Here is a 13,764-nt window from a genome sequence, read left to right as displayed (position 1 = left end):
AGGTTTGATGTCTTACCAGTTTCCTGTTCTTCTGCTCTAAGTAGTCAATGTAAAAAGAAAGCACTGCTATTTTTCTGAAGAGCTTCCTTCTATAACAAGCCCTTTACGCCCCTTGAATTCAAGTCAGAGAGGCCAAACAGCTGCAGCTGCTCTGAGGGCTTTTATACCCGGTGGGATTTGCCCCCTCCCTTTTCCTGGGTGCCATGGGAACGAGAGGCGGGCACAATCAGGGGTATATTAACCCCAGCCGTGGCTGAGGGGCTTCATTCCCTCTCTGGGATGTGCTGGGGTAAGAGCTCTCCTCTCATTTCAGTGAAGAGGCTCTTTCAGCTTGTTTTCAGCAGGGGTTTCTGGGCATCTAAAGCAACAGAGGCTTGGAAGATTCTGTGAAGAGAATACCATGGAATACAGGGAGTATTTAGGTTCATAACTTTGGGGTTTGTGTTTAGGGTTGATAAAGCACATTTGTCTTTTTGGGTTCGTTCTTATTTTGTTTTGTCTTTTTTTTTTTTTTTTTTTAGGAGGAGCACAGCTTCCAGAGACTTCAGGTTGTGTTAAGAATAACACTTTTTTCAGCAGATTCATCGTGTCACAAGAGGGATCTGCCCAGTGTCAAAGATATTTGAGATTGTGGCTTCAGGTGAGTTGAGGGTTGTGATTAAGAGAGGGAGGGTGACCAGGTATCCAGTTAGGAGTTAATTGTGGGCAGGGGGAGGGAGGTTTGAAGGCAGCAGGTTGGGAAAGGGTGTTTATTTAAGGACACTTCCCCCCCCCCCCCCAAGGCTTCTCAGAAGTCTAGCAGAGGCATTCCCATGTCTTACAGCACACAAGGTCATCCACTGCACTCACAGGAATGCCATTTAACTTTGCCTTTCTCTAACTCAGGTGCCACTCTTAATGAAGGCCACAGCCTTGGAATCAGGATGAAGCTGGAGCCTGAAGGAGCCAGGCACACTCAGGAGAGGGCAAGTAGCTGACTTGCTAGGATTTGGCCCACATAAGTCTGAACTCATACTTTGGTTTTGGTTTTTTTATTTGTAGCTGACCAAGAGGCTAACAGGCCATCACAGGGCCCTCTGAGGCAGACTCATTTTAGGTGCAACATCACTGATCATTCAAAAGATAAGTTGGGGGCCACGACCTGGAGATGGGATGATGGGAGAGTAGCAGATTGGGAGTTCTTGAGATAGATTTAAAAATCAGCAGAGGGAAAAGCAATCTTCTCCAAGGGCCTCTTAGGACAGCTAAAGGGAGAGCTCTACTTTTGATGGCAGCTTTGAGGCAGGCAGTGCAGAACAGTTCTGGTCTGTGTCGTGTTGTCCGGTGTGCCGTGTTACCTAGTGTGTCTTTGGGGTCCCTTTTGCCTTCTCCCCTCGAGGCCCTCACCACAAGCATGATGTGTCGTGTTTCATGTCCCCCCGTTTGTCACGTTCTGTGTCACGGGTGCGTGCAGACATTTGTGCCGGAGGTGTTCTGCCCTGCCGCATAGCCTGCTGCAATAGGACAAGTCCCAGAGACTTGATGCTTATGGGGTATTGCCAGACTCTAGATGATACTCCTAGATAGACACAAGATGTTTGGAGCTGTGAAGTTATCCTGCAGCCCTTTGACTTTTGTCCTCACTTTCAGATGCAGAGGATAAAATCCAGTGCAAAATCCATCCCCCCATCCTGGGGGAGGAGGTTCCCCCGAGCAGGTCAGTCGCTGTTTGTCTCTGCAGGGGGAGTGTAAAGTGTGACTCTGTTACAGCACTGTTCTTTTTCTTTTTAGGAAGGTAAGCTGGATATCAGCAGTCAAGGTTAGATGGGCAAGGCTAGCATTGAGTAGCTTACAGAAGCAGTTGTTATTGCTCAAGTCTGACTTTCTGGTGCAACTCTAAGCATCTATTCCTGTTTCTGCACTTTAGGCAATCCACTCAGAGCATGCCAAGCCCCAGTTACCCACCGGCCGATGTGCTGGCTTTGCCGCTCTCCTGAGCCCTGCAGAAGTATCACAGCACTGTGATGAAGCCTCTGCCTTTTCTATTTAAAGGTGTCACCAGGGTGGCCTTCAGCAATGGCGGAGGAGTTGCGGTGAGTCAGGGAAGTAGGGAGGAGGAGCAAGGGTCCACTCAGGTTTCAGCAATGCCACATAACCTCCTCTCCTCTTATCCCAGGCCTACCCTGCGATAACGGTGTCAGCCTCTGAGCGAGGCCGAAGCATACGGCCCCAGGAGCTGGGCATTCTTAGGAGAATGGTGAGTAGCAGAATTGTTGGGTTTTGGCCAGTGTACCGTTGAGATCGTGCATTGATATTTGGTTTTCTTTAATGTAGCTGGCTAAGAAACAACAGGAGGTTGTTGAACAACAGTGCCAGCAGGAACTTCCCAGATGTAGAGGCCGCCATCTTTTATACATGACATGGACCTGCATCCCCAGATATCTGAGAGATAAGTAGAGGGCTAAGACCCACAGAGGGGATGAAAGCAGGGTGCTGGTTTGGGAATTACTGGGAGGGGTTTCTGAGTCTGCTTTGGAGGTGGGGGGTGTTCATGAAGTGGCCCCTTAGCCCCCATAAAAGCAAAGTCTCACTTTTGATCACGGTGCTGAGGTGTGCAGGGCAGAGCAGTCCTGGTGTGTCTCGTGTCACTTGTCTATTGTGCATTGTGTGTTGTTTGGGTATCTTATGTCTTTTACCTTAGGCCTTTGATGGGCCTGTCAGAAGCCCTGGCATCATTCTTAGCATCTGTGATCTCTGCCTTCCTTGGCCTGGCACCCAGGCCATAGAACTTTTGACTTGGGTTATCAGACAGGCATCAGACTCTCTTTTCTCTTTAGAAGCATCCAGTCAGATGTCTTTTCAGGTCTTGTTCTCAGCTGTATGGACAGCTATGGCCCGCCAGGATCCTTTATGGTGGATTAGGGCTTGTAGTAATATGAGGTTAGGTAGAGGATTCTGACCATAGGATTCCTAGGCATCCATCTTTGCTGTTCTTGGAATAAATCATTCAGTTTAGCATCTTCTACCTCCAGGGTTCTCTGAGCCTCATCAGCTCACCATCAGTCTCACCTCGGTCATCTTGTTTTGCATTCTCTGTGTTTGCAGCCATTTTCCTTGCTAAGAGATTTCTGTGTCTTGTGTTCTTTGTTTGTCACGTCCTGTCCTGTGTCACGGGTGTCAGCACACATTTCTGCCGGAGCTGCTCTGCCCTGCTGCATAGCCTGGTGCAATAGGAGAGGGCCCAGGGACTTGGAATTTGTAATGTGTGGTGTCGTTGGACTCTAGATGGGATTTGTAGATGGACACAGGGTATCTGGAGCTCTTCAGTTATCATGCAACAGTGTGACTCTTGTCCTAACTTGTTTTTCAGATTCAGATGTATTAAATCTGTGCCCGAGGGCCCCATCCCGGGTGAGGGGATTCCCCGAGCAGGGGAGGCATCATTTGTCTCTGCAGCAGAAGTGTGTATGGTGACTGTGTTACAGGTCTGTTCTTTGTCTTTCTTTTTAGGAAGTCAATCTGGATACCAGCAGCTAAGGTGAGCAGCGGAGAGAAGTAGTTGTTATTGCTCAGCTCTTAGGCATAACGATTTTTCAGCAGATTCATCATGTCACAAGAGGGATCTGCCCAGTGTCAAGGATGATGTTTGAGATTGAGGCTTCAGGTGAGTTGAGGATTGTGACTGGGAGAGGGAGAGAGAGCAGGTATCCAGTTTAGGAGTTCTTGGGAGGGGGTTTGCAGGCAGCAGGGTGAGAAAGGGTGTTTGAGGGCCCCCCCACACAAGGCTTCTCAGAAGCCTAACAGAGGCGTTCCCATGTCTTACAGCATACAAGGTCCTCCACTGCACTCACAGGAATGCTGTTTAACTTTGCCTTTCTCTAAGCCAGGTGCCACCACTAATGAAAGCCACCGCCTGGGAATCGGGATGAAGCTGGAGCCTGAAGGAGCCAGTCACACTCAGGAGAGGGCAAGTAGCTGCCTTGCAGGTATCTGGCCCACATAATTCTTGGCCCATGCGGTGCGAAGATCAGGCACTGATGTTTGGTTCTCTTTATTATAGCTGTCTGAGAGACACCAGCGCGGTGCCAGCAGGACCTTCCCCGCTGATGAGGTGGCCTTTCTTTGCACCTGACAGGGACCAGCATCCCCTGATGTCTGAGAGATAAGTAGAGGGCTGCGACCTGGGGAGGGGATGACAGTGGGGTGCTGGTTTGGGAATTACCGGGAGGGGTTTTTGAGTCCAGTTTGGAGGTGTGGGGCGTTCATTAAACGGCTTCTTTGGCCCCATGAAAGCCAAGTCTCACATTTGGTCACAGTGCTGAAGTGCGCAGGGCAGAGCAGTCTCGGTGTGTCTCGGGTCACTTGTCTGTTGTGCATTATGTGTTGTTTTTGTATGCCATGTCTTTTACTTTAGGCAGGCCTTTTGGAAACCTTGGCATCATTGGTAGCATCTGTGATCTGTGCATTCCTTGGGCTGGCACGCCGGCCATAGAACTTCTGACTCGGGAGCTCAGACAGGCATCAGACTCTCTTCTCTGTTTGGAAGCATTCCATGTGGTCTCTTTTTAGGTCTTGTTCTGAGCTGTATGGACAGCTATGCCCCACCTGGATCCATTGTGGTGGATTAGGACTTGTAATAATATGAGGTTAGGTAGAGGATTCTGACCATAAGATTTCTAGGCATCCCTCTTTGCTGTTCTTGCAATAAATCATTGAGTTAGCTGCTTCTTCCTCCAGGGCTCTCTGAGTCTCAGCAGCTGACCTTCAGTTTCAAGTCAGTCATCTCCTTTTGCATTTTCTCAGTCCTTGCAGCCATTTTCCTTGCCAAGAGATTTTTGTCTGTGGGTTGTACCCTTTGTTTGTCACGTCCTGTCTGTGCCGTGTCACGGGTGTCAGCACACATTTGGGCCGGAGCTGCTCTGCCCTGTTGCATAGCCTGGTGCGATAGGACAAGTCCTGAGGGCTTGGGATGTGTAATGTGGGGTGTAGTTTGATCCTAGATGGGATTTGTAGATGGACACAGGATGTCTGGAGCTCATCAGTTATCCTGCAGCAGTTTGACTCTTGTCCTAACTTTTTTCAGATTCAGATGGATTAAATCAGTGCCTGAGGGCCCCATCCAGGGTGAGGGGATTCCCACAAGCAGGTGAGGCATCATTTGTCTCTGCAGCGGAAGTGTTCCGATGACTCTGTTACAGCTCTGTTCTTTGTTTTTCTTTTTAGGAAGTCAATCTGGATACCAGCAGTCAAGGTGAGCAGTAGAGAGTAGTAGTTGCTATTGTTCAACTCTCAATTGTTGATGCAGTTCAAAGTTTCCATTCTCATTGGTGTGCTTTAGACAATCTACTTGGAGCATGCCAAGCCCCTGTCGCCACCCGGCCGATGCACTGGGTTTCCTGCAGATGCGAGTCCTGCGGATGTATTACAGGACCCGGTGATGAAGCCCTGAACTTCTCTAATGGCGCTATCTGCGTGGCCTTTGGCAACTGCCAAGATGTTTTGGTGAGTGGTGGAAGTAGGGAGGAGGAGCGAGGGTTCGCTCAGGTTTCAGCTGTGCCAAATCACGTTATTCTCTCTTAATCCAGGTGTCCCCTGTGACTACGGCCTCGGTCTCTGAGCGTGCGCGAAGTGTGCAGCCTGAGCCGCCGGGCATTCCTAGGGGCACGGTGAGTAGCAGACTGGTGGGGTTTTGGGCAATGGGGTGCCATGGTCAGGCACTCATGTTTTGTTTTCTTTAATACACGTGTCTGAGAGACACCAGCCCAGTGCCAGCAGGACCTTCCCAGCCAACGAGGTGGCTTTTTTTGCACCTGACAGGGACCAGCATCCCCCGATGTCTCAGATAAGTAGAGGGATGTGACCCGCAGAGGGGATGAAAGCGGGGTGCCGGTTTGGGAATTACCGGGAGGGGTTTCTGAGTCTGCTTTGTAGGTGGCGGGTGTTCAGGAAGTGGCCCCTTAGGCCCCATAAAAGCCAACTCACTTTTGATCACGGTGCTGAGGTGTGCACGGCAGAGCAGTCCCGGTGTGTCTTGTGTCACTTGTCTGTTGTGCATTATGTGTTGTTTATCTCATGTCTTGTACCTTAGCCCTTTGAGGGGCCTGTCAGAAACCCTGGCATCGTTCTTCGCATCTGTGATCTCTGCATTCCCTGGTCTGGCACTGAGGCCATAGAACTTCTGACCTGGGAGCTCAGACAGGCATCAGACTCTCTTCCCTCTTTGGAAGCATCCCATCTGATGTCTTTTTAGGTCTTGTTCTGAGCTGTATGGACAGCTATGTCCCCACCTGGATTCATTGTGGTGGATTAGGACTTGTGATTATATGATGTTAGGTAGAGGATTCTGACCGTAGGATTCCTAGGCATCCATCTGTGCTGTTCTTGGAATAAGTCATTCAGTTTGCATCTTCTTCTTCCAGGGCTCTCTGAGCCTCATCAGCTCACCATTGCTGTCAGCTCGGTCATCTCCTTTTGCATTCTCTCCGTCCTTGCAGCCATTTTCCTTGCCAAGAGATTTCTGTCTGTGTGTTGTGCCCATTGTTTGTCCTGTCCTGTCTGTCCTGTGTCACGGGTGTCTGCACACATTTGTACCGGAGCTGCTCTGCCCTGTTGCCTAGCCTGGTGTAATAGGACCAATCCTGGGGACTTGGAATTTGTAATGTTGGGTGTACTTGGACTCTAGATGATATTCCTAGGTTGATAGAAGGTTTTTGCAGCTTTTGCGTTATCCTGCGTGTGTTTGACCTATGTTCTTACTTTCTTGCAGGTGCATCGCATCCATGGCTGTGCACCCCATCCTGGGTGAGAGGGTTCCCGAAATCAGGTCAGTCACCATTTGTCTGTGCAGGGTGTGTGGCAAGCGTGACCCTGTTACAGGTCTGTTCTTTGTCTTTATTTTTAGGAAGCATAGCTGGATCTCAGCAGTCAAGGTCAAGAAGGCAAGGTTTGCAGTGACCAGTAGCCTTCATTGTTGCAGAGGTCTCAATTCCTGGGGCAAGTCTAAGTCTCCATTCTTGTTTGTGTGCCTTAGTCAAGCCACTCTGAGCATGTCAAGCCGCCATCCCCCACCAGGTGATGGACCGGGTTCGCTGCCCTTATCAGCCCTGTCTTCCGGGTAGCTGTTGGGAACCGCTGAGGAATTGCGGTAAGTCGGGCAAGTAGGGATGAGGAGTGAGGGTCCACTCAGTTTTCAGCAATCCCACGTCATCTCCTGTCCTGTTCATGCAGGTGTACTCTGTGATGCTGGCATCGGTGTCTGAGAATAGCTGACGTGTGTGACTCCAGGAGATCGGCCATTGTTAGGAGAACGGTGAGTAGCAGACTTCTGGCTTTTGGCCGATGCGGTGGCAAGATCAGGCACCGATGTTTGGTTTTCTTTAATCTAGCTGTCTGAGAGACAACAGCCCGGTGGCAGCAGGTACTCCCCAGCCGGTAAGGCGGCCTTCCTTCGCACCCGATACAGACCAGCATCACCAGATGTCTGAGAGATAAGTAGAGGGCTATGAACCACAGAGGGGATGAAAGTGGGGTGCTAGGTCAGACTCCCAGGGTGGGGGGTTTGAATTGGCTCTGGAGATGAGGGTAGCCAAGATGTGGCCCCTTAGGCCTCATAAAAGCAAAGTCTCAGTTTTGGTTACGGTGCTGAGCTGGGCAGCAGGGCAGAGCAGTCCCGGTGTGTCTCGTGTCACTTGTCTTTTGTGTGTTGTCTGGATATGTCATGTCTCTTATGTTAGCCCTCTGAGGGGGCCTCTCAGAAACCTTTCCTAGCATCCGTGATCTCAGCGTTCTTTGCCCTGGCACCCGTGCCATGGAACTCTTGACCCGGGAGCCCAGACAGGCATCAGAATTGCATCTCTTTTTAGAAGCACCCCGTCAGATGTCTTTTCAGGTCTTGTTCTCAGCTGTGTGGACAACTGCACCCTGCAAGGTTCCATTATGGCTGATTAGGACTTGTGAGAATGTGAGGTCAGGTAGAGCATTGTGACTGTAGGGCTCCTGGGCATTCATCTTTGCAGTCCTTGGACTGGATCATTAAGTTTAGCATCTTCTTTTTCCAGGGATCTCTGAGCCTCATCAGCTCACCATCAGTCTCACCTTGGTCATCTCCTTTGGCATCCTCTCAGTCCTTGCAGTCATTTTCCTTGCCTAGAGGTTTCTGTGTGTGTTTTGTCCCCGTTGTTTGTCATGTCCTGTCCTGTGTCACGGGTGTCTGCACAGATTTGTGCCGGAGCTGCTCTGCCCTGCCCCGTAGCCTGGTGCAATCGGAGGCGTCTTGGGGGCTTGTAATTTGTAATGTGGGGTGTAGTTGGACTCTAGATGGGATTTGTAGATGGACACGTGATTTCTGGAGCCCCTAAGTTATCCTGCAGCCCTTTGACTTTCATCCTAACTCTCTTTCAGATGCAGAAGGATAAAATCCAGGGCAGAGCCCCCCATCCCGGGTGAGGGGATTCCCCCAAGCAGGTCAGTCACTGTTTTCCTCGGTAGAGGAAGCATGAATGATGGCTGTCACAGCTCTGTTGCCTTTCCTTTTAGGAAGTCAAGGCAGAGAGCTGCAGTCCAGGCCAGTGGGCAAGGTGAGCATTGCGTAGCGTACACGAGCAGTTTTATTGCTGAGGTCTCAGTTTGTGGTGCACCTCTAACTATCTCCTCTTGTTTTTTTATTATTTTTTTTTTATTATTTTAGGTGGTCCACTTGTGATCTATCCTGGCCGAGCATGCTCATGCCAGGTGGGTGCGAGCTTAAGGTATCGGTGTGGCATACTTGTCACGGTAGGGAGGTTGTGTTTTCACAGTATCTCAGCATGCTTTTTTGCTTTGCTTCTTTGCAGGTGCTGTCACTGCCCTAAGCATGACCAAGGAACAGAGGAGGGCAGGTGAGTCGGTGTTTAGGCAGGCTGACTCATAGGGGAGCGTTATGCAGCAGCATGCTAAGCGTGTACATTTTCTTTTTGCAGGTGTCTTCTGGGCAGCCTCCGGAGTCAAATCAAGTTTTGAGGTGAGCTGGGGCAGGGGTGCGGAGGAGTCCCGGGGATTACTGTTTTTGAGGGCAATAGTCACGGTTTCTGTTGTGTCTTAGGTACCCTGAGGAGGCTCGTAGCCACAGCTTGGAAGCGGCAGCACCGAAGCACACACATTGAGAACATCTCAACGTCCACGTCCGACCGAGGATGGATTTTGTCCGCTCGTCTTCCAAAAGCTAAGTGTCGGGGCCAGCGGTTGGGAGAATGGGAAAAGCCTTTACTATCACAGGGGGCAGTTTCATGTCAGCTTAGCGGAGAGGTCTGTAGCGGGCCGGGCTCTCTGGAATTAAAGAGAGAGGGTTTGTCCTCAGCCTCACCAGAGCCTTTGCCGGGCAGGGCAGTTCCGACCCATCTCCACGTTCTTGTGAACTTTGCATCGTCAGCCTTCCTCGAGTCAGCATAGTCACGGCTCTTTCCCCCGAGGGGCTTGCCTTCGGGTCCGGAGCAATCGCCATGGTCATCCAGCCATCTGCTTCCTTCTCTAGGCTTGCTGAGCGTCTCGAGCGTCTTCCTAACTGCTTTGACACTAACTTGTTTTTGTGAGCTACATTTCATCATCACGTGCCATCATCATAGGGCTTCCTTTCCTTTGGCATCATCAGCCTGTGGCTCATCTTGTGTTTGCAATCTCAGATCCCTAAGGGGAAAGTTCCCACTTGTCTTTGTGTTAGGTCATCTGCGTCCGTTATGTTGTCCGTGTCTGTATTACGTAGTCTGTGTCCATTGTCTTTCACGTCATAAGGCCTTTCTTACATCTCGACGCTTTGTCGGCACTATTCTGCGCCATATTGCCTATATTCTACTCATGTCCTTTCTGGATCTTCCTTATTGTGCCCAGTTTATATTTTGACTCTTTGAGCCAGGTAGGATTACAGAAGATGTTCTCATCAGTCTTCCTTGTCACTACCAGCTTTGGTAGTGCCTTTTTTCTCCACGACGTTTTCTTGCACTTCTAGAGCGGTGTCTTATACCCTCCTCACGTGACTGCAGTAGTTCTATAGGTTCCATCTTCTGAAAGGGTATAGGTCTCAGGAATTCATCTTGCAGAGTTATCTTAAGTCCTGTTTTATATTGTATCTATCTACCTACATTGTGTGTACCTGTGTTGGCTTATACTGTATGCACTTATATTGTATGTACCTGTGTTGGCTTATACTGTATGTAGTTATGTTGCATGTACCTGTGTTGGCTTATACTGTATGTACCTGTGTTGGCGTATACTGTATGTACTTATACTGTATGTACTTATGTTGGCTTATACTGTATGTACTTATACTGTATGTACCTGTGTTGGCTTATACTGTATGTACTTATACTGTATGTACCTGTGTTGGCTTATACTGTATGTACTTACACTGTATGTACTTATGTTGGCTTATACTGTATGTACTTATGTTGCGTGTACCTGTGTTGGCTTATGTTGTATGTACCTGTGTTGGCTTAATACTGTATGTACTTATGTTGCGTGTACCTGTGTTGGCTTATACTGTATGTAGTTACGTTGCGTGTACCTGTGTTGGCTTATACTGTATGTAGTTACGTTGTGTGTACCTGTGTTGGCTTATACTGTATGTACCTGTGTTGGCTTATACTGTATGTAGTTACGTTGCATGTACCTGTGTTGGCTTATACTGTATGTACTTACGTTGCATGTACCTGTGTTGGCTTATACTGTATGTAGTTACGTTGCATGTACCTGTGTTGGCTTATATTGTATGTACTTATGTTGCATGTACCTGTGTTGGCTTACACTGTATGTACCTATACTGTATGTCCCTATGTTGGCTTATACTGTATGTCCCTATGTTGCATGTACCTGTGTTGGCTTATACTGTATATACCTGTGTTGGCTTATACTGTATGTACTTAAAATGTATGTAAGTGCATTGCCTTATATTGTCTGTACTTGCACTGTATGCATTGGCTTATATGGTGTGTACCTATGTTGTAGCACTTATGGTCGGAGCTGCCCTGCCCTGGCAGCTAGTCACAGTTAGGTGGAACAGTTATAGAAATTTTCCTGTTGATCTGTGTTTTGTGGGATTTTGGGTAGAAAACCTATTGGTTCAGAGTGGGGACAATTCCTGGCTGTCAGATTGGCACTTGTTGACCACTTTTTGTTGTCTCACAGGTCCCTGAGCCTACCGATTTTCCTAATCTACCATTTGATGTCAGGGAGAGGCAGCCAGAAGATGTGTCGAAGCACGTTCTTCAGCGTCGCAGGTAAGGGCTGCAGCGAGTGTGTAAGTGGGAAGAGTGTGTGAGCATGTGTGAGAGCACATGGCTGTGTTTGTCTGTGTGCGCTTGTCTCTCTGTGTGTGAGCACAGGGTGAGTGGATTTAACCTTGTGTGTGTGACTTTTGCTTTCCAGGTTTTGCAACTCCTTGTTAAATTTAGAATAAAAAATCCCCAGCTGCCTTCCACCCTGGCTGATTTTTTTTTTTGGTCCCGGCCAAGTAAAAACCCAGAAAAATACCACAAGATAGGCTAGAAAAGAACCAAAAAACCAAGAAAAAAAACCCAATATGGGTGAGAATACCGAGAAAAAAACCCCCAAGATGGGCAAGAAAAAAATGCAGAAAACACCCACAGAAAACCAAGAAAAAAACCCCAGGATGGGCAAGAAGAATCCCAGAAAAACAATGCTACATGGACCAGAAAAAATCCAGGGAAAAGCAGAAAAAAAAACGGAAAAAAAAGGGAAAAAAATCCAAAGATGGGCAAGGAAAAAAACCCCCCCAAAAAAAACCACCGGCCGTAAAGCGCGACTGTCGTAAAGACAGCCGTAAAGCGCGACTGTCGTAAAAGGTGCCGTAAAGCGCGACTGTCGTAAAACCAGCCGTAAAGCGCGGATGTCGTAAAGACGGCCGTAAAGCGCGACTGTCGTAAAAGGTGCCGTAAAGCGCGACTGTCGTAAAATCGGCCGTAAAGCGCGACTGTCGTAAAACCGGCCGTAAAGCGCGACTGTCGTAAAGACAGCCGTAAAGCGCGACTGTCGTAAAAGGTGCCGTAAAGCGCGACTGTCGTAAACTCGGCCGTAAAGCGCGACTGTCGTAAAAGGTGCCGTAAAGCGCGACTGTCGTAAAAGGTGCCGTAAAGCGCGACTGTCGTAAAAGGTGCCGTAAAGCGCGACTGTCGTAAAATCGGCCGTAAAGCGCGACTGTCGTAAAAGGTGCCGTAAAGCGCGACTGTCGTAAAAGGTGCCGTAAAGCGCGACTGTCGTAAAAGGTGCCGTAAAGCGCGACTGTCGTAAAAGGTGCCGTAAAGCGCGACTGTCGTAAAAGGTGCCGTAAAGCGCGACTGTCGTAAAATCGGCCGTAAAGCGCGACCGTCGTAAAAGGTGCCGTAAAGCGCGACCGTCGTAAAAGGTGCCGTAAAGCGCGACTGTCGTAAAAGGTGCCGTAAAGCGCGACTGTCGTAAAAGGTGCCGTAAAGCGCGACTGTCGTAAAATCGGCCGTAAAGCGCGACTGTCGTAAAACCGGCCGTAAAGCGCGACTGTCGTAAAAGGTGCCGTAAAGCGCGACTGTCGTAAAAGGTGCCGTAAAGCGCGACTGTCGTAAAAGGTGTCGTAAAGCACGACTGTCGTAAAAGGTGCCGTAAAGCGCGACTGTCGTAAAACCGGCCGTAAAGCGCGACTGTCGTAAAGACAGCCGTAAAGCGCGACTGTCGTAAAAGGTGCCGTAAAGCGCGACTGTCGTAAAATCGGCCGTAAAGCGCGACTGTCGTAAAAGGTGCCGTAAAGCGCGACTGTCGTAAAATCGGCCGTAAAGCGCGACTGTCGTAAAAGGTGCCGTAAAGCGCGACTGTCGTAAAAGGTGCCGTAAAGCGCGACTGTCGTAAAAAGTGCCGTAAAGCGCGACTGTCGTAAAGACAGCCGTAAAGCGCGACTGTCGTAAAAGGTGCCGTAAAGCGCGACTGTCGTAAAAGGTGCCGTAAAGCGCGACTGTCGTAAAACCAGCCGTAAAGCGCGGATGTCGTAAAGACGGCCGTAAAGCGCGACTGTCGTAAAAGGTGCCGTAAAGCGCGACTGTCGTAAACTCGGCCGTAAAGCGCGACTGTCGTAAAAGGTGCCGTAAAGCGCGACTGTCGTAAAATCGGCCGTAAAGCGCGACTGTCGTAAAGACAGCCGTAAAGCGCGACTGTCGTAAAAGGTGCCGTAAAGCGCGACTGTCGTAAAATCGGCCGTAAAGCGCGACTGTCGTAAAAGGTGCCGTAAAGCGCGACTGTCGTAAAAGGTGCCGTAAAGCGCGACTGTCGTAAAACCAGCCGTAAAGCGCGACTGTCGTAAAAGGTGCCGTAAAGCGCGACTGTCGTAAAAGGTGCCGTAAAGCGCGACTGTCGTAAAAGGTGCCGTAAAGCGCGACTGTCGTAAAACCGGCCGTAAAGCGCGACTGTCGTAAAAGGTGGCGTAAAGCGCGACTGTCGTAAAAGGTGCCGTAAAGCGCGACTGTCGTAAAATCGGCCGTAAAGCGCGACTGTCGTAAAAGGTGCCGTAAAGCGCGACTGTCGTAAAATCGGCCGTAAAGCGCGACTGTCGTAAAACCGGCCGTAAAGCGCGACTGTCGTAAAATCGGCCGTAAAGCGCGACTGTCGTAAAGACAGCCGTAAAGCGCGACTGTCGTAAAAGGTGCCGTAAAGCGCGACTGTCGTAAAAGGTGCCGTAAAGCGCGACTGTCGTAAAAGGTGCCGTAAAGCGCGACTGTCGTAAAATCGGCCGTAAAGCGCGACTGTCGTAAAACCGGCCGTAAAGCGCGACTGTCG

Source organism: Ammospiza nelsoni, chromosome 26 (genome assembly GCF_027579445.1).
Source record: "Ammospiza nelsoni isolate bAmmNel1 chromosome 26, bAmmNel1.pri, whole genome shotgun sequence".
NCBI lineage: Eukaryota > Metazoa > Chordata > Aves > Passeriformes > Passerellidae > Ammospiza > Ammospiza nelsoni.
Note: the sequence above shows the minus strand (reverse complement) of the source record.